Source organism: Aythya ferina (assembly GCF_964211825.1).
Source record: "Aythya ferina genome assembly, chromosome: Z".
In the NCBI taxonomy this organism is placed as follows: Eukaryota; Metazoa; Chordata; class Aves; order Anseriformes; family Anatidae; genus Aythya; species Aythya ferina.
Window position 1 is genome coordinate 59,012,590 of NC_140299.1, and position 20,142 is coordinate 59,032,731.

Here is a 20,142-nt window from a genome sequence, read left to right on the forward strand (position 1 = left end):
GTGTTTTATTTTGTTTCTTTGTTTGTTTGGTGTTTTTTTGGTGGTGGTGGTGGTTTTTGTGTGTGTATGTGGTTTTTGTTTGGTTTTAAGAAAGAATTAGGAACTCAGTATTACAAAATATCAAAATATCTGAAGACAAATAGTTAATTATTGTTGCAGGAAGCACGGCCGAAAGCACGACAGACACCAATAGAGTCAGATCATGCTCCTCCCTTATTCCATCCAACCATGGCCCAGGTTCACCGCCAGCAGTGTCCAGATCCCGTTCAGGTCTGTCCCTGTTCGGGCGCCATATGTTGCAGGAAGCACAGCCGAAAGCACGACAGACACCAGTAGAGTCAGATTATGCACTTCCCTTATTCCCTCGAGCATCTCCAGGCCTCGTACTGCAAACTCGCTCGGATCGACACACGCGTGCTCTGCTTTAAGAAGCTCCGAAAACTCGACCTCAGCCATAACCACATTAAGCAGCTGCCGGCCACCATCGGTGACCTGGTCTTCCTTCAGGAGCTCAACCTGCATGACAATCACCTGGAGACCTTCAGCAGTGCCCTGTGCACCTCCACCCTTCAGAAGTCTCTCCAGTGCTTGGACCTCAGCCAAAACAAAATTAAAGCACTGCCCATTCAGTTCTGCCAGCTGCGAGAACTTGTTAATTTGAAGCTGGATGACAATGAGCTGATAAGGTTGCCATTCAAGATAGGCCAGTTAGATCATCTGCGCTTTCTGTCGGCAGCTCGAAACAAACTTCCTTTCTTGCCCAGTGATTTTAGGAAGCTCTGTCTTGAGAGCCTGGATCTCTTTGGGAACCCTTTTGAGCAGCCTAACCCTCTTGTTCCCAACATACAGCTGAAAATACCATTGACTTTATTAGAGTGTGCCGCGAGAGCTACCATAAATTACAGACTTCCTTACGGTTGCCACCTCCTCCCCTCTCACCTCTGCGAAGACCTGGAGGTGGCCAAGACGTGCCAGTGCAGTGGCGCCTGCCTGAGCAGCTTCATCCAGATCACGGTGACCATGAACCTGCACGACGTCGCTCACACCGTGATCCTGGTGGACAACATGGGAGGCACCGAAGTGCCCATCGTCTTCTACTTCTGCTCTCTGGACTGCTACTCCGAGTTCCTGGACGACACCTACCTGCAGGGCAGCTGCAACTACTGATGGGGCAGGGGCTCACCCGGGGGGCTCCGTCCTGTGCCAGGGTGCTCGCTGCTCACCTCCCACCCGGTTCCGAGCTCGCCTCCTGCCCAGTTGGGTGCCGCAGGGGTCGGCCTGGCGGGGAGAGAGCTTGCTGATCACTCGTATTGAGTGCATTTGTCTTCCTTCCGTTGACAACAAATGTCCTCGCAACAAATTATAATCTCATATTCTTTTCAGTTCCACAGTGTATTACAGGCAACCCTGCGAGTTTTGCACTAAGGTTTATACATTATATTCATTAGTGGTACAGAATGTGACAAGCTATGTCAAGCCCTGCTAAACAGTGATGATTTATAAAGGGTAGCTATGCAATGAACTGGTAGAAACTATCTCCAATTCTGCACTGTTAAGTCTACTTTGAATTTGGAAGTAAGTCTCCCACTTCATTTTCCTTTTTATTTTAATGTATTCTTGGCTGTTTGAGACTGGTTTTGTATGTTTTGCTGAAAGTCTAATCATCCTGTCTTTAAAGTAAAGCAATAATTATCAGTAATGAACTAAAACTCCCCTGAAACTTGGTTTTGGTTCTTATCAGATTTCATAGCAGACGTTTTATGAGCTGAAAAATTAGATGCCTTTTGCAGACAACAAAAAAGCTACATTAGCTCATAAATCCCATGAAGGTAAGCACTGCTGTGTAATATGCTGTACACAGCCACTGGGCATCCATCACAAACACCTACAGAGCACAAGAATCAGAAAATGGCTTAAAAAGCTGTTGTCAATATGGTTGTTTTGACATCCCTGGTCTTCTCTCTAGGGAATGAGTTCATGCTACTCTTGCATGTGTCAGGCAATGAGATAGAACTCAGACAATTTTTAAATCAAACTAAATTCTCAGTCACTAAGGTACTCACTGGTTTTCACTGAGTTTTCTCTATTTTAGGAAATATAAAATTCCAATGCCATACTTAAACAATTTCATAGCAGGAATGTAAATGCCTCGATAAGATCAAAAGTCCTTCTGTTTTGTCATTTAAATAATTCTGTATGATATATATATATATATATATTAATGTGAAAATTCCCCTGTAATTTACAGTAGAACTCTACATACCTCTGAAGCATTAGCACTTTTTTTGCTTTTTTATAGTCACTTGTGATGACAGCTTTTAAAGTTTTTATCTTCTAGATAAATTGAGATCTGAATCTCATTTTGTTATGCTGACACACCCTTAATATGTTCCACTGGAGTTAAGAAAACCTGTATTTAGTGGTTTATGGAAAAATGTGGATAAGAATGTTTATTATTGGTGTTACTAGTTCTTTTTCATCAGGCATACTCTTGGTACATGCATACAGGGCAAGAAAGTTCATTTAAGAGGCTTCAATTACCAGATTGGCACTACAAAGCACTGAGGTATATTCTCCAGGAAAAAAACTAAATCCTTTAAACCAGCTAAAGTAGTTTTACAACAATCTGTTACCTCAGAATGAAACCATCAGTGTCTGATTTCCTGGAGACACTGTGGTTTCTGGCAAAGCAGTTGAAGAAAGGACTTCCCAGCCAGAAATAGAAATGAAAAATCTTTAAATATATGATGTATATATCACAAAGGGATCTGTGACATAGTTCTAACGGGCTTAAAAAAAAAAAAAAAAAAAAGAGAGAGAGAGAAAGATAAAAGAAAAGAAGAAGTAACACAAAACAGAGAAAAAAAAAAAAAAAAGGAAGAAAAAGGAAAAAGTATTTATTGTTGGAAAGCTGTTCAGAATATAGTTTACATATAGTTTACGTACAATTTGCCATTTCTCTTGGCAAATAATGTTCTCACTGCAACACTTGAAATTGTCTAAGGATGTTCTATCTTGAGGACAGAAGGATGTCAGAAAGTACTATGGCCATCTTATTCCTTTCTCTTTATTTGTATAAACAGACATACATGCATATGCTAGGGCAGTCAGTGGGAGCCCTTCCCCTGACTAAAAGTGGCTTTGAATCATAGGTGTTATCTTACTAAAACAGAAGTGAGATAACACTCAGATAGCAGATGAAACATAGTATATGAATCACCTAGTACATAGATGTTGAAAGGTTTCAACTTTAAACCAGTTTCTAAGAAGTAAAAATTAAGCTCTAAAACATTGAATTCCATCTCCTTAATTAAATAGAATAGTCATCTTGTTACAATAATTCTTGATATTCTCATTACATGCATGAATGTTGATTTCTTCCTGAATTTTGAGATCTAACAGATCTCTGAAATCTAATTATTACTGCCAAATTTGCAAACTGTTTGTTTGAACAAAACATCTCACTTAATTAGTCATGTCTGTTTATGCTTGCTCCTGCTTCCTATGCTTTTCAAGTTTTATCTTTGTATCAACAAAGACTGTATATTCATTTTTAGCTTGTCACACCTCAACTCTTCCCTTGCAATTGATTTTTTGATGACCCTTATATGACCTAAATTTCTAGATTCTCTGTTTGTCCTTAGATGTATTGTTCTCCTCTCAGATTTATGCTGTCTTTTTTTATGGTATTACCATTTCTGCAATCCAAAGTACGTTCTTAAACTTTCTTTATGTCATACTATAACAATTACTTACAACTTATATTCTTGAATATTTCAAAGTCTTACACCAATAATTTTGCAGTTTTCTGTTCAACAGATCTCTTCCAGACTTTTTATTGATAGAATTTTTAATGTATCACTGCTAGGAAATACTTTGTTTATAAAATTCTTTGTTTAAAAAAAAAAAAAAAAAGTATTCTGTTAGTGGTGAAATGAAAAACTATTCATTTACAATTTGTGTGAATCGTTGTAATACATAATTTCAACTTTCTTTATAAACTAGGTCTGGCTAAAAAGTCCTTTTCTTTCCTGCAGGTCACTGATCTACAGAGTGAGCAAATCTATCCTGCTAATTATCCCTGTGGCCCTACTTTTCGCCTCAGCCAATATTCTTTCTATCAATTTCAAGTCCCTTGATTCTTTCTGTTGTTACTAATATATTTCTTTCACATGTCTTTAGAGACTGTGGAAGTCACCAAACTTCATTCCAAAGTCCAGGACTCTTTTTCTGTTTTGTTGAATTTTCAATTATCTTTAAAGTAGTCAAGACTATTTGTGTATTTGTTAAGAGTTATCTATTTCTGGCAAATGGACATTTCTAATTAAAGCCAACTTCCCTTCTTCATTTTTATCTTACCTTTTTTCTTAATTAAAGAGTGAAGTTTAGAGATTTGCCATATTTTAGGTCTTTGCAAGGTTGCCTCTCAAAGGCATTGTACTCACATTTCTTTACCATTTCTCATGTATTCAAAGATTTTAATCTTACTTCACTTTTCTTTGTTTCTTTAAGATTATTTTTTCTATTTGCTAATGTTCTATTGTATTTTCTAGAATTCTCCTCTATACATTCCCCTTCATTCTTTAAGGTCTTCTTCATTTTTTCTATAATTACAGGTGATATCTCAATTGCACGGCACGTCTATATCTGCTAGACATTACAGTTTATGAAAAATAAATGTTTCTTTTTGACCTTTGCTTCATTCTTCATCTTTCCTCTCCTTATGACAAACACTGCCTTAAGAATTTATTATGTTCATGTCTGTTAGTTTTGTTGGTATATTTGTTAGTAGTCTCCATTTACAGGTAAAGCCAATATTATCTTACCTATACTTTAAACATCTGGTTCCTTTTAATATTTTAATATTCTATGCTTCTTCCCCAATCTAAGTTTCTGCTGGCTATGCCACCAAAACAAACAAACAAACAAACAAAAAACACAGGGAAATATTTAAACAAAGTTTATATAAAGGAAATCATAATGACAGAAATTTCAAGCTTCCTGAGAAAAATTTGCTCTATATCTTTTTTATAAGAAATTAAAGGCTGCAATGAGGTCTCCCCAGAGCCTTCTCTTCTTCAGGCTAAACATCGCTAACTCTTGCAGCCTTTCTTTGTAAGACAAAATGTAGCAAACATATTACTCCATCTTTATTATTTACAAGAAGGGAACACTTAGAACCATAGAAAAGTTTGGGTTGAAATGGAGCCTTAAAGATCAGCTAATCCAACCCTCCTGCCATGGGCAGAGACATCTTTCACTAGATCAGGTTGTTCAAATCCCCAGCCAACTCATCTCTGAGCAGTCCAAAGTGGATGGGGCAACCACAGCTTCTCAGGGGAACTTGTTCTAGTGCCTCACCATCATCGCTGTGGAAATATTTCTCCCTTATATCCAACCTAAAGGGATATAAGATTAGATTATATCCCTTTTAGATTAAAACCATTGTCCCTTGTCCTGTCACTACCAGTCCCAGTAAAAAGTCTTTCTCTGTCCTAGTTACAGGCCTCCTTTAAGTTTTGAAAGTCCATTATCCCCAGAGCTTTCTCTTCTCCAGGCAAAACAATGATAACTCTCAGTCTTCAAAGCAGAAGTTTTCCAGCCTTCTTATAATCTTTATGGCTTTCCTTTAGACCTGCAATAAAAGGTCCTCATCTTTTTGGTGCTGCAAGCTCCAGAGCTCCAGGTGGGGTTTCACAAGAGCAGAGTTTCTTCTCATATTTAAGCAGTTTCTCATATTTAAGCAGTTTCTTCTCATATTTAAGCAGAATGTCCTATGTTCCAGCTTGCACCCACTGCTGCTTTTCTTATCATTGGATGTCACTGAGAAGAGCCTGGCTCCATCCTCTTGACACTCCCCCTTTACCTATTTATAAACATCAATAAGGTCACCCCTCAGTCTCCTCTTCTCCAAGCTAAAGAGACCCAGCTCCCTCAGCCTTCCCTCATAAGGGAGATGTTCCGCTCCCTTAATCATCCTCATGGCTCTATGCTGGACTCTCTCAAGCAATTCCTTGTCCTTCTTGAACTGAGGGGCCCAGAACTGGACTCAATATTCCAGATGCGGTCTCACTAGGGCAGGGCAGAGGAGGAGAACGTCTCTTGACCTACTAAGCACAGTCCTTCTAATACACCCCAGGATGCTGTTGGCCTTCTTGGCCACAAGGGCACAGTGCTGGCTCATGGTCATCCTGCTGTCCAACAGGATCCCCAGATCCCTTTTCCCTATGAAAAGATCCCTTTTTCCCTTTTTCCTCCAAGAGGTTAGTCCCCAACTTATACATCCTCGACAGTATAGCCTAAATAATTATTATTGAACTCCAAATCATTAAAACATGTTTAGCTTTTAGATTAATTTATATAGCCCCTGGGCACATGGTTCTGCAGATTTTATACTGTCATTTATTTTGCAAGAAAAAATATCACCTATCTTTATTTCTCATAGCTACAAATTGATCTTCAACAGGTTCATGATACCTTTAGGAATACACACGTAGTTTGAACCAATAACTGGGCTGTGTGTAGTCCTTGCTGAGCATGCAACTTGACTCCAGTAACATTTGCTCACTGAAATTTTCATCTCCAAACACAACTGATTTGTAATTTAGTCTCTGAAACCACCATTTCCCCACCAGTCATTTTGCTGAATGAGGTACTATTTAACACAAGAACAAAAGTAATACAGAAGCTGGAATGTGAGGCAAGAGGGACTGGAAAAGTGGACAAAGTGGAAATATCTGTCACATCCTGAGAGGTGATGAACAAGGATGAAGAAGGAGTGACAAATTGATAAAGAATAGTAGTAACTGAAGCTGCTTCTGCTGTGGAGAAGGAATCTCAGCCTTCCAAGAATAATTATTGCCTTTGGATGATCTTTTGGGAATATGATACAGAAGTCTAAATTTCAGAAAGTAGTAATCAGAAACTAGGCAACCTAGAAAAACTGTATGTCCAAATTAATTCTTGGGTATTTGTTATAATAAATTTGTTCCATCTAGGCCAGAAAAACACACAGTAAACAACCCCTTTTGTAACATTCATTATTACAGATTGCTTTACAATTCAATACCTTTATCATTATATTTACCAGTATACTGGTAATTTACCAATTTACTGGTATTTATCCAGGTTTTTACTGCTGTATTATCTGGACCAGCACTGTTGTTTCAATACAGTTACTTCTTAATCTACATAACATCCCTTAAGCATTTAGGTCCTATTCTGTCGATCCTATTAGGTCTTATTGTATTCTTATTCCTTGATCTCAGAAGTAATTTCCCTTCATACAGAGTAAAAATGTGTACCACTTCAGTAATGAATGACATACCTTTCCTAAATTACTGCTGAAACTACTACTTTTTCTGGACAAACAGTCTGTTTGTACAACATTTGTCTGTCAAAACCTGCAGGTTTGACTTCAGCTTGTGTTATGGATGCAAATGGGTACCTGGTTTAAATTGGATTAATTTAATTGGTCTAGGTGTCATAGTCATTTAAAAACATAAAAACTGGTCTGGGATTGCTGACAACTAGTTTGACATCTAAACAGATTCAGTTGTCATCCCACCTAACTAGAAATAGCACACACCATTTCACAAGAAAGAGATAGCATCAGGCAAACACAGATTAGTGGTGTTATAGCCTAAATTGTGCTTGCAGTGAGATGGAGACAGCAAAAAGGTCCACACCAATCTGAACTTTTAAGTAAAACTAAGCGAAAATAAAGTCTGGATTGAATATAAACCAGCTCACATCATGAACATTTCTAATTCAACACATCTGAATTTATGTTCTCAAAGTGTGTTAAAATTGGCTTTCTCTTGATTTTGTTACCATACAAAAGTATTAAAAGGTATCTTTTTCCATTGTTGAAACTGCAGTGTAAATTTTTCCAGAGGAATGGATGAATCATACCTTATTTTGTTGAGGAGATAAACGCATTTATTTGTATTCTGGGGAGTCTATGGGTTTTGTGGTTTTTGTTTATTTGTTTGTTTTTCCATAGTTTTGTTAGACTTAAAACTGATTTCTTCAGAAAGGTGGTCTTAATACACAAATAAGCTTTGAAAAACAGAAAAATCCAGATTGGAAAAAAAAAAAAAAAAAAAAAAAAAGGAAAACAATTGTCATTATGTTCAAAAAAAATATGTTAAGATCTGAGTCACAATGCATTGTACTTCAATATCATGCTGATCATGCTGTAGTTTACTAAGTCTAGCTGGGATGGAGTTAACATTCCCTGCAGCAGCCCATACAGTGCTATGCTCTGCACTTGGAGCTAGAATAGCACTGCTATCACACCAGTGTTGTGTCTGAGCAATACTGGCACCGCATCAGGACTCCCTTCAGAGCCCCAGAGCCAGCAGGCTACAGGTCGGCAAGAGGTGAGGAAGGAGCATCACCGGGGCAGCTGACCTAAACCAACCAAAGGGATATTCCATATCATATGATAGAATATAGAATAAAAGGTGGAAGGGGTGGTCTCTCATTGTGAAAATGTCTGTCCTCCCAAACAACGGCCACATGTGTTGAGGCAATGCTTCAAGGACATGGTCAAGCATCGCTCGTTTGTGGGAAGTAGAGAGTAATTTATTTCCACACAGCCTTTGCTTTGTTGTTTGCTGGTTTTTTTTTTTTTTTTTTTTTTCCCTTTTCCCCTTTCCCTTTTTTCTCTTTAGTGAAATTCTTTAATTAATATTTTTTTTTCCTTAATAATTATTTTTTCCTTTAATGAAATTATCCTTATCTCAACCTGTGAGTTATTTCTTTCCTTTTCTTCTTTCCCTCCTCTTCTGAGAAGGGAAAGTAAGAGAGAGGTTGTGGTGGACTTCAGCTGCCTAGCAAAATAAAACCACCACAACTTCCTAAAGGTATTTTTGTATTTCCATATTTGTTCTATTTTGCCTGTTGCCATCTACTACTTTTTATTTCATTGGCTAATAAAACTCTGTAAGATTTCCTAATTATTGCACCCCAAATTATTGTTTTTGTCACATTATCAGTCCTACTAAGCCCCTTGGCATTATTTTTCCCCTGAGAATTGTGAATATTACATTAAATTGTCACACCAAAAATCCATTTAGCAAGTCTCCTGTCCCACAGTACCCAGCAGATATTTATGGGGTAGAGAATACAGCAAACAGTGACAACTACACTTGCAGCTCCAGTAACTAGAGATGGAAATTCCAGGGTTTGCATCCTGGACTCATGTTAGAGGTCACTAATGAAGCCAACTCTTATAAACCAGTAATAATTGTCCTCTTTCCTGTATTCTTTGACAATTCGTTGGCATTATTGTGTACTGACATTTCTTTCTGCATCTCAGCTGTTAGTTAGCCATACCTTTTTTATTGTGACATATGATAAATAATTATAGCCAACAAGACTTCTCATAAATATTATATTTTTTAATCACGTCCACTTTTCAGTTCTTATATTTTTTTTCAAATATTCAGTGTATACTCAGATTTTCGGCTAAATCTAGCTCAGGAAAATCTTGAATATTGTAGCTGGTATAACTTTCAACATCCAGAATTTCCTTTTTTCAACATGTCTTATCTCTCCTATCTGGAATGCATTCCAAGGTGAAAATAAATAAATAAATAAATAAATAAATAAATAATAAAAATAAAAATAAAAATTACTATCACAACTTTTATTTCAGAGTCTCAGGTCCTTCCTTGTTTTAATAAATATTTTTTTTAAAAAATATGGTGCATACAGTTCTAGGACACAACTAATCTATACCTGCAACATAAAAATGATTATAAAAGACAAAGGAAAATATTTCTCGTGAGTAGGTAGTTCAAGTAACTTAATTCTTCAGTAGTATTCATGTGAAAAAAAAAAAATAGATATGCTAAAAACAAAAGGTACTTACAATGGAGACAATATGAAATGCAATGTCATGGATATTGCTACAGAAGTGTCACATTTTTTTCATGTATTTTACAACATGATTGAAACTACTTTTGCATAGAGACATCAATTTGAGAATCTAGATCAATTTTCGTTTGCATAAATGGGCTCCAGGTAACCAGAGAACTAAATGCAAACAGTAGTATTGTCTGTAGTTTGTCCTGTGATAAACAGGAGAAAAATGGTTTAATAACAAAGGCCATAATTATCCACAGCTCTCAGTTTACAATTAGTTTTCTTTGACAGTTAAAGTCATAAATGCCAGCTTTAATCATGTGTTCAGGTTGAATTAGGCACTGCCAATGCTGCAAAAGATCTAATCCTCTTTCTTTCTTTCTCATAATGAAATAATAATGCAAATTCACTACATTGATGGGACGACCCATGTGAATTTATTATAGGCTTGGAGAAGTCTCTTGAAAGGGATAAATTCTTTCTGGGTACAGACTTGAGGTAATTCAAACCAGACAAGAAAAAAAATGGAGCTGTCATCAGAGGGCAGGATATGGAATGGATTTAATTTGTATGAATAGGCTTTTTAATAAGTATAACAGGGCTAAGCTCCAGCTTTACTAGGGGAATATTACTGCTGTCATTTTCCAAATCTGGATGCACTGACTTTATTTGTGGGATGAAGATCAGCTGCAAATTTCATTTCTTGTTACACTGAAGCTTGCAGTGGACACAAAGATACTGCACAGTGGGCAGGCTCACTGACCAGATCTTCTAATTATTTCAGTTAAGACAAATGGAACAATTAGCTCCTCGTAAAACCATTTGTGGTACTCATTGACACGTAGCAACCTTTCCTGTAGAACAAACTCTACCTTTTAGTTAATGCTCAGATTTTTATCAGGTAAGGTTTGTTGTCAATATGATAGAATACTTAATTATTTTAACTTCCAAGAGCCATTTTAGCCAGTGAAAATATATAACACTACCAAAAAGGGTAATGGCTCCCAGTAAATATACAGATCAAGAACATAGAGATTGAAACTAAAAATGACACAGCACAGATGTAAGTATTAACCATGTATTACATCAACATAAAATACAGTCCAATTAGTGAAATAAAAAGATTTCCAAGCAAAAAGAAAGTCCTAATTTCATTAAGCAACTGTCACAAATTTCGAGCTATCTCCATGGGGTTCACAGACATCATTACCACTACCCTGTTTTATGAAACTACCATTCCGGCCACAGCAGGCTGCATGCATTACTAATACCAGTGGGGAAAAAAAGAAAAAAAGAAAAAAAGAAAAAAAGAAAAAAAGAAAAAAAGAAAAAAAGAAAAAAAGAAAAAAAGAAAAAAAGAAAAAAAGAAAAAAAAAAAGGCCTGAGAAATAGTACTGATTTAAAGAGATGTGATAAAACGAACTGCTTTCTTTTTACTTACTTATTTGTCTGAATTATCCAAAGCATGTTTTCAAGTTTCTCAAAGAGAAGAACCAATTTTGTCTGCAAAGATAATGAAACCAGTCTTTCTCATCTGTCTTGAATACAAACAAATATTCAACACAAAAATCAGCTTTGCTCAGAGTCTTACCAAAACTTTTAGTTACTTGGTTTAGTTGCATGTCCTTGTTGAATGTTCAAAATGAAACCCTATGCTAAACATTCTGTTACTGTTATATATAGAGAAATATAATATTTTACTCCATATATCCTTTTTAACTTCATCTTCTGCTCAGCCTAGCATGCCTAAAAGCTTCCTCTTAATTTTGGTGGAAGGGGAACATATAACATTTCTACTGTATGTTGTCAGGTTCTTCAGATATAACTGATGAGCTGAAAAGCTAATACTTTTTCCATTTACCATGCAATGTCCTCAGTATCTTAAAATTTCAGATTATATACTTGTCTTGAAATCAGAACCCTTCCTCCAATCATGACTACATTATTAATTATTTAATTACAACGAGATAAATAGGCTTTTCAATTCAAAGCAAGGGATTTGAAGTACGAAAGTAAGAATTATACTTGGAACAAATAATAGCCTTCTACTTAGCTTTCCTCCTCAAACCCTTAATTATGTGAATAATTTCATCTGTTGTATCTATTTGCTTTCACTTTGGTCTCAAAATTATTTTCATGCATTAAATTTTGCAGGAGAAAGATTGAGTATGATAACGGTAAATAAAACCCTTTGAAAACTGGTGCTATTTCAAGGCCTACACTCCTAGTCTGCACAATTGTACCTGAATCTATGTATACATGATGGGCATATGTTTAAATCATGGAAAGTAAAAAGAGACTGGAAATTTTGTTTAAAGAAACCATTGCATGACTGTCTGAAAATTGAATATTTAATTGTAATGGGAGTGGGTAGTTCACAATTTAAATACCTTGGCTCTACAAAGTTCACTACTGAACTATCACTTTGTACACTATTTAACACCATACATGACGACTAAGCCCTACCACAATAAATATTATGATCACACAGATGATACTGTAACTGATTAAATGAGACTTTGAAGCTCATAGTAGAGAGAATGATCTGACTGAACCCAGTAAATAACCTGAAAAATATCAAGTATATTTAATGACATCTTTTCATACTTCACACTAGTATTTAGAAACGTCACTCATTTTTTCAGGAAAATAAAATTATTTGAATGTTACAAGATTTTATTCCCACTGAAAGGTAAATACCATATTACGGTATCATTTTATGTTCTTTGGTATCTGCTGTACTACATTTTGTAAAATAAAATAAAATAAAATAAAATAAAATAAAATAAAATAAAATAAAATAAAATAAAATAAAATAAAAGCTTTCTACAATAACATAGTTTTACTGTAATATTTCCTCAACTTAGCCTTTGATGTGTAATGTAGTTTCATGATATTGATCTGATAAACCATTTCTTTTTTTGAAGTTCTGTCTGATCTTTTCTTTAGAAGTCTCTGTTGCTGTTGTTGTTTATATTTTGTATCTTTTAAATGTGATGTTTCACTGATATTATTTGAATGCACCTTGTACTATGTCTGGCTGGGATGGTGTTAAATATCACCATTAACAGCCCATATTGCACTGTGCTTGGTACTTGTAAACAAGCAAAAACAGCCTTGATATCACACCAATGTTTTGTCTATTGCTGAGCAGTACTGGCACAGCATCAAGACTCCCTCCAAACCCCCAAAGCCAGTAGGCTGGGGGTAGTCAATTCATGGGGAGGGGACACCAGCAGGGCAGCTGACCTATACCAACCAAAGGGATATTCCATATGTATGATATCATGCTTAGCAGTAAAAAGTAAGAAAGCAGTGAGAAGTGGGGCCTCTCATTACGAAAAATTCTGTCCTCCTGAGCAACCGCTACATGTATTTCAGCCCTGCTTAATACATGTGGTTGAACTTTGCTTGTTGATCAGAAGTAAATAATTGTGTTCCCTCTCTTTGCTCCTGCACACCCTTTGCTCTTTATTTTTCTCCTTCCTTTGCCCTTAATTAAATTATCCTTATCTCAACCCAAGAGCCCTTTTCTTTCCTATCATAATTTCTTCTCCCCCTCTTCAAAGACAGGAGAGGGAGTAAGAGAGAAGTTGTGGAAGAGTTTTTCTGCTCATCAGGGTGAAACCACCACACACCTTAACCTATTATGCCTCACCATCCTCTGATCCTGAAGTGTGCTCTGTCTCAACTCATTTTTTACAAGCAGCACCTATATTAATTTTAGTAGAGGTTTTAGTAACAGGGGTTGCAGGGTCTCTGTAACGCAGATACGGAAACAAGGAGTTTAGATTTTCTAAAGGGGAGATTGAGAGCTAGGCTTGTAACTCTTCCAAATATCTACCAATTTTCTAATACTATGTTCAAGTGGCTAGTGCTGCACAAGGAGAGCTTCAGAAACTGAAATCTGTCTACTAGGATCTTGGAATGAGAAAAGCTCAAAAGTTTCTAATCATTTTTCCAGGTCTCAAATCCAGGCTGTGAAAATAGACTAATCAGTGTATTTTTTAGTCTAGCAATAACTGTTACAACTTGTATGTTTTCTAAAGTATTAAAATTAAAACACTATGTGGTCTTTATTGTCTTTCTGTCTTTCAAATATGCTTTTCTTTTCTTTTTCTTTTCACTGTATTTTATGTGTTTGTTTTTTTTCTATATGTGTTTTTATCATACCTGGATATTTGTCTGCTTTCCTTTAAGTTCCCATTAAATTCCCTGGCTATCACTCACTATTTCATGCTGTTTTCATTTTTCTTTGCAACAAAGATTAAGGTTGTTTTTCATTTTTTTTTTATTCTCTTTCAACTAATGTTTACATTTTATTTTTCCACTCTCTTACCTTCATGCCTTATAAACTTTTGTTGGAACTTCTATCCAAATCTATTGCCTCTTTTCATAAATATAACCTTATATTTGATCGCTGCATCAACAATTGCAACACCAAAGATAGCCCCTTCTTAAGGATAAAGGTAGCCTTCAGAAATCAGCTATCATGTGTGTTCATTAATTAGAGTGAAATCATTGTTTTCCAGAAACCTATGCAGAAAAAAAATCTATAAATAGACACCTTTTTGTTATTTTTCTTTTAATTATAACACTTTTTTCGCTATCAAATGATTTTTTAAAATGACTGGAGGAAAACTTGATTTTTCCTCAGTGCTTTCCTCCTTTTTGCTCCCACCCTCACCCTTCACCACCATATTTAACCCATACATCACCATATTTAATTCTAATTCTGAACAACAGAAGTTTTCCTGAAGATTTTTTTTATTTTATTTTATAGCTATGCTAGATACTTTTAAAAATAAAAGTGCTAACACAACCTTCAGCTGCATGGGTAAATGCTGCTACCACAACACTTTTATTTCTCCCCAGATAAGTGAAACTCCTACATAAAACACTGTTACTAGTTAGGAGAGAGATCAATTCACTCCATATCTCAAACTGAGCCTCAATTTACATAAAATTGCCTATAGCATAAGATTTTCAAAGAATATTCCTTTCTACAGCTGTTATTAGACCATCAAACTGGGGGTTCCTATCAGAAAAAATAAGACAAACCCCATTGGTACATCTCGCTCTGATTTTTTCCCTCATATGTAAAGGCTAATTAGATTTGGGGGCATTATGAAGTGATTATTATGCCAAACAAGCAAACAAAAGGCACAAAAGGTGAAACTTTTATTTATATATGAGGAAGATACTGTACACAGATACACATTGCAGTTTTTACCACTGCGCAGCAGAAAAGTAGGATAATATTGCAAGAATGTGAAAATAGGCAGGTTTCTGATGCCCTTTATCAGTATACAAGCTAGAATCAAATGTAATACTTTGAAATATTAAAATCATGTTTACCTAGCAACTTTTTTAATAACTGTGTGTCTTATACCAACTTGTCATTTCAAAGGCTTCACGCATGCTAGAAATTCTTCCATTTCTGAAAAGAAAATACTAAAGGAACAAAGACGGATTTGTTACAATGTGAAGCCAATTTGAACGTGGTATCCATACAGAGGAATAACGCAGGACATAGCACCCTGAGGAAAAAATCTGAGGTTCAGTGGCATAAAAATTGCCGGTTTGGAATTCCCTCTACTTTTCTCTGTGTTCATAGCATCACAGTAGATTCTATTCTACCCCATGCATGCTCATTTGCTAGAGCACATCTGAGGTTAATATGTCTCCTATAATCACCCAGGCACAAGCAGGAGATGACCAGCTCAATGAAAAGAAAATACACTGTGCAGAGAAAAGTTTGCAGTAAATTATCTCCCTGATCAGTGATATATTTTCATTGCTTAAATAAGTTTTCCTGCATATTACTGGAATATTCAAATTCATCAATATCCACATAGTATATTGATCAGTAGGAGTAAGATATATAGATTTGATGGCACATGAAATAGCAGCAGCAGAAAGACCCATAAATAAACTGCTTACTACAATCTGGACTCTGCTATGGAGCTTGTATCTTGTCCTATTTTCATTCCCTGTATTTCGCATAATAGAGTTGCTTTGTACTACTACAAAGAAGCTCTCCATGGTGACCAAAGGAGAACTTGAATTTGTGCTTACAAAAGACAATGCTAGTATTGCTCTTACAATTACACACTGTAAATGTACAATATTCATTACTGGAGTATTTATCTAAGAAAATAAAAATAAAAATAAAAAGATCTTTAGGTATAAATTAGTTTATATATTTTAACTTCAGTGCAAATCACATTTATCCTTTAAAGATCATCTGTCATATCTGTAATGCTGTTGTTGAAAAAAAAAAAAAAAAAAAAAAAAAAAAAAGCAGCTGCGTTCATCTCAATGCTGACTTGTCCATTTCTCCTCTACAAAGGAGCAAAATTGCTCGATTGTTCTCTATGTTACATTTTCCTTTCCAGGTAAAATGCCAGAGCTGAATCATGACTCCCTTAGTGTAGGCCCTTTTTGTCAAAATGAAACGCATAATCAACACTTGAAACAATTGAGTTGTTTTACTAATCTCTTCTTTCATAGACATAATATCAACTCCACAAGCTATCTTTCATTATAAATCAGATAATCAGCACTGCTACATTGTTTCTCAGCCTACAGTTATATAGTGTACAATATCTGTCAGATTTTCTTTACTATTACAGCCTTTTCATACCAACATTTTATTGATTTTTCAAACAATAACTACACAATAAAGGATTAAACCAACTGAGTCCCATATTGCTGCTGAGTAACAATCAAATGCTTAATTGTTAATAATCAACACCTATTAAGTGGTTTTCTAAGTATGACTTATTTGTAACTACTACAGTGTCCTCATTTGTATGTGGAAGGAGGAAAATAAAAATGTAATATATGTATGTATTCATACAAGACAAAAGCAACAAAAAACAATGTAGAAATCTCAAGGAGTTTTTATTATGATAACATTTACATATGAACATGTCAGACAGCCAAAGGATAAAACTTCCTGTTGTTTTCACACTGAATATTTAAAGGAAGAAACCATATGCTCTGTGAAAATTTACAACCTTTTTGTGTGGAAAGAGCTCCCTTTCCACCTGGAAAGCTTTCAAAGACTGGCTTTAACATCATCTTAACTAGCAATATCAGCTTTTCTTGATTAACTGCTTAGTTGAAAGGTATGAAGAGACTTGCGAATGTCTAATCTGTATCAGCCACTAGAGAAAGACAGTCTTGTCTGCTGAAACACTTTGCTGCTTTTGGAACGGCAGGAGATACCTTACATAGTATTTGCCAGAAATACTGTGAATACCAGTAAGATACTACAAATTGCACTCTGTGCATTCTATGGTTAGGCATTAAAAAGATAATTAATAATAATAATAATAATAATAATAATAATAATAATAATAATAATAATAATAATAATAATAATAATAATAATAATAAATCGTTTTGCCAAAGTTCATATGCATATTCTGCAGAATATTACCATATAAGCTTCTTCGTATGTAACAACATGGAAGTTAAAAACATTTGTGGTATAGTTATAGTTAGAAACTATTTCCTGAAGTTCTGACAAATCTTTTTATAGCCTTACGGACTTTATCAATACTACACAAAAAAAAAAAAAAAAAAAAAAAAAAAAAAAAAAAATCTCCAAAATCCACTACAGGAATACTATAAATTTACCAGGACATGTATGGAAAATTTCCTCCCAGAATAACAAAGATTGCTAAGAGGCAGACAGAGATATAACCCAAATCAAGATGTAGGACTGTGAAGTTATCTATTAATGCATATGGGGCAAGTTCCTGTAACATCAGCGCTATCTAGTGCCTATCTTCAATTCTCTATTTTAGTCTCACCCTCCATGCCAGCTCTGATCCATGGATCCCCCACTGAATTGTCTCTAGGAATATAAGCTTCCCCTAAAAAAGGTTTCCTAAACCTAATTGATTCTGTGCTCAGAGTGCTAGAATCATTTCAGTATTTTGTAGCTAGGCATCTAGCTCATAACTAAATCTAATTTATATGTACTAAATATTTCTCAACTAACATCTTCACCTCCACCAACAGCAGAGCAATCCCCAAGAATATTTTGAAAACTGAAGCCTATTCAAAACACTGTAGAGAAAAAATCACTGATAGTTATAGTGTGTTATATACTTGGGTAATTGTTACACCACTGACTCACCATATGCAAGACCTACCTTTTTAGCAGAAAGCATACTCACAATTATTTAAGTATCTTACATTAAACATACAATATTTATGCATGCAGAGACCAAAGCCTCTCTCTCCTCCTTTTCCTCCCTAAAACAGAGCATATTCAGTTTCAGGGAAACCTTGCAAAACCATTGAGAGAAAGATACATTTAAGTGAGCTTTTTTTTTTTTTTTTTTTTTTTTTGACACAGAGGCAAAAGCCCAATGTAAGAACCCCTTCTGCTTCGCTACCAAAGAAACCTAGGATTGCTCTCTACAGTTGTAGTATTGCTCAGTGTATATGATGTCTCGCTTGACATGAGAAGTAACCTTGCCAAATTCAAAACCAGATTTCCTCTCTGTTCTGGATTTGAGCCCTGAATTTTTTAAATTCCATTTATTACTTGTGCGTATTTTGAAAGTGCTAATATAACAGAAATGTCAGGGACCTTCTGCTCCTGGTAATATTATCCCTCTTCTCCCATTTTTACAATGGCTCAGAAGAATAGTCTTTGTATTTTCTACAGTTGACTGATATCTCTCCATGACTTCCACAGAGCATAGGTGTAATTCCTGATCTAGGATATGATATAAGGTGGAAGAAATATACACTTTGTTTATTTTTCAGTAACTTTTCTAACACTGTGATCTATTTTTCATCTAGTGCTGTGATAATAGAAACATGACTTAAGTTACATTCTATATTTTATTTTGTAAGTGAAAAGAAAACATGCATTTTAAAACATACTTTCAATTCATCAAAAGTAAAATCTGTTTCATATTTAAATCAGTAAATAAATTTTACTCTCAGCATTTTAATTTCTTAAGAGTTTTAGTATTCATACCAGGTATAAAATCAAAAATACTGGAGGCTTCAGTCCAATCAGAAACTGTTAGAGCAAACTGCAAAATATTTCTTCTTAAGCACTGACATTCTAATAAAATTCCAGAGATAAAAGCTTCCACTAAAATGGCGAATACAGAAATAATTAACTAAGAATATAAATATCCATAACTACAGTAAGATTACCTTTTATCTAAGGTAAAGAGCAAAGTCGGCCAAGCGGCAACCTCATCGCTCTCTACAATTTTCTGGGTTCAGACTGGATATTAGGAAAAACTTCTTTACCAGGAGATGGTCAAGGATGCCTAGGATGCAGTGGCTGCAAGCAAATACCGCTGGCTCATGTCAAGCTTTTTGCCCACCAGAACCCTCAAGTCCTTCTCTGCAGGGCTGTTCGCAATGAATTCCAGTTTGTTCTCTTGTCTGGGATTTCCCTGACCCAGGTGCAGCACCCTGCACTTAGACTTGTTGAACTTCATCAGGTTCACATGGGCCCACTTCTCCAGCATGTGCAGGTCCCTTTGGATGGTATCCCTTCCTTCTGTTGTATCATCTGCACCCCTCAGGTCAGTGTCATCTGCAAATTTGCTTAGAATGCACTCAATCCCACTGCCTATGTCATCGATAAAGATATTAGACAGTATCAGTGTAGTAGGTTTACATGGCAAGGTTTTGGTAGCAGAGGGCCATAGGGGTGGCTTCTGCAAGAATAATCTAGAAGCTGCCCCATGTTAGATATGGGCCCACCACTGGCCAGAGCCGAGCCAATAAGTGATGTCGTTTGCACCTGTGTGAGAGCATATATAAGATATGGGAAGAAAAAAAAAAAAAAAAAAAAAAGCTGGGAGACAGCAGCTGGGTGAGAGAGAAGGGTAACAAACAGCCTTACAGGTGCCAAGGTCAGTGCAGAAAGGACAGGAGCTGCTGCAGGCAGGCAGCAGCAGTTCCCCTGTGGGCTGTGCAGGGAGAGGCCCCTGGTGGAGCAGGCTGTCCCCCTGCAGCCCATGGGTCACACATGGAGCAGACCTCCATGCTGCAGCCCCCCCATGGGTGGAAGAGCCCCCGGTGGAGCAGGTGGATATGGCCTGGAGGAGGCTGCGGCCCATGGAGAGCCCCTGCAGGAGCAGGCCCTGGGCCGGAGCTGCAGCCCGTGGAGAGGAGCCCACGCAGGAGCAGGGGGTCTTGGGGGAGCTGCCGCCCACCCGTGGGGGACCCGTGCTGGAGCAGTTTGCTCCTGCAGGATGGATGGATGGACCCCATGGG

The 20,142-nt window shown here is 36.3% G+C and overlaps 1 pseudogene across 1 annotated transcript; it reads left to right on the forward strand.

Moving 5' to 3' along the window:
* Positions 1-345: 345 nt before the first annotated feature.
* LOC311427338 (leucine-rich repeat protein 1 pseudogene) lies at positions 346-1,262 on the forward strand (annotated as a pseudogene). Its single transcript has one exon. The product of its transcript is annotated as a leucine-rich repeat protein 1 pseudogene (transcript).
* The last annotated feature ends 18,880 nt before the right edge of the window (positions 1,263-20,142 follow it).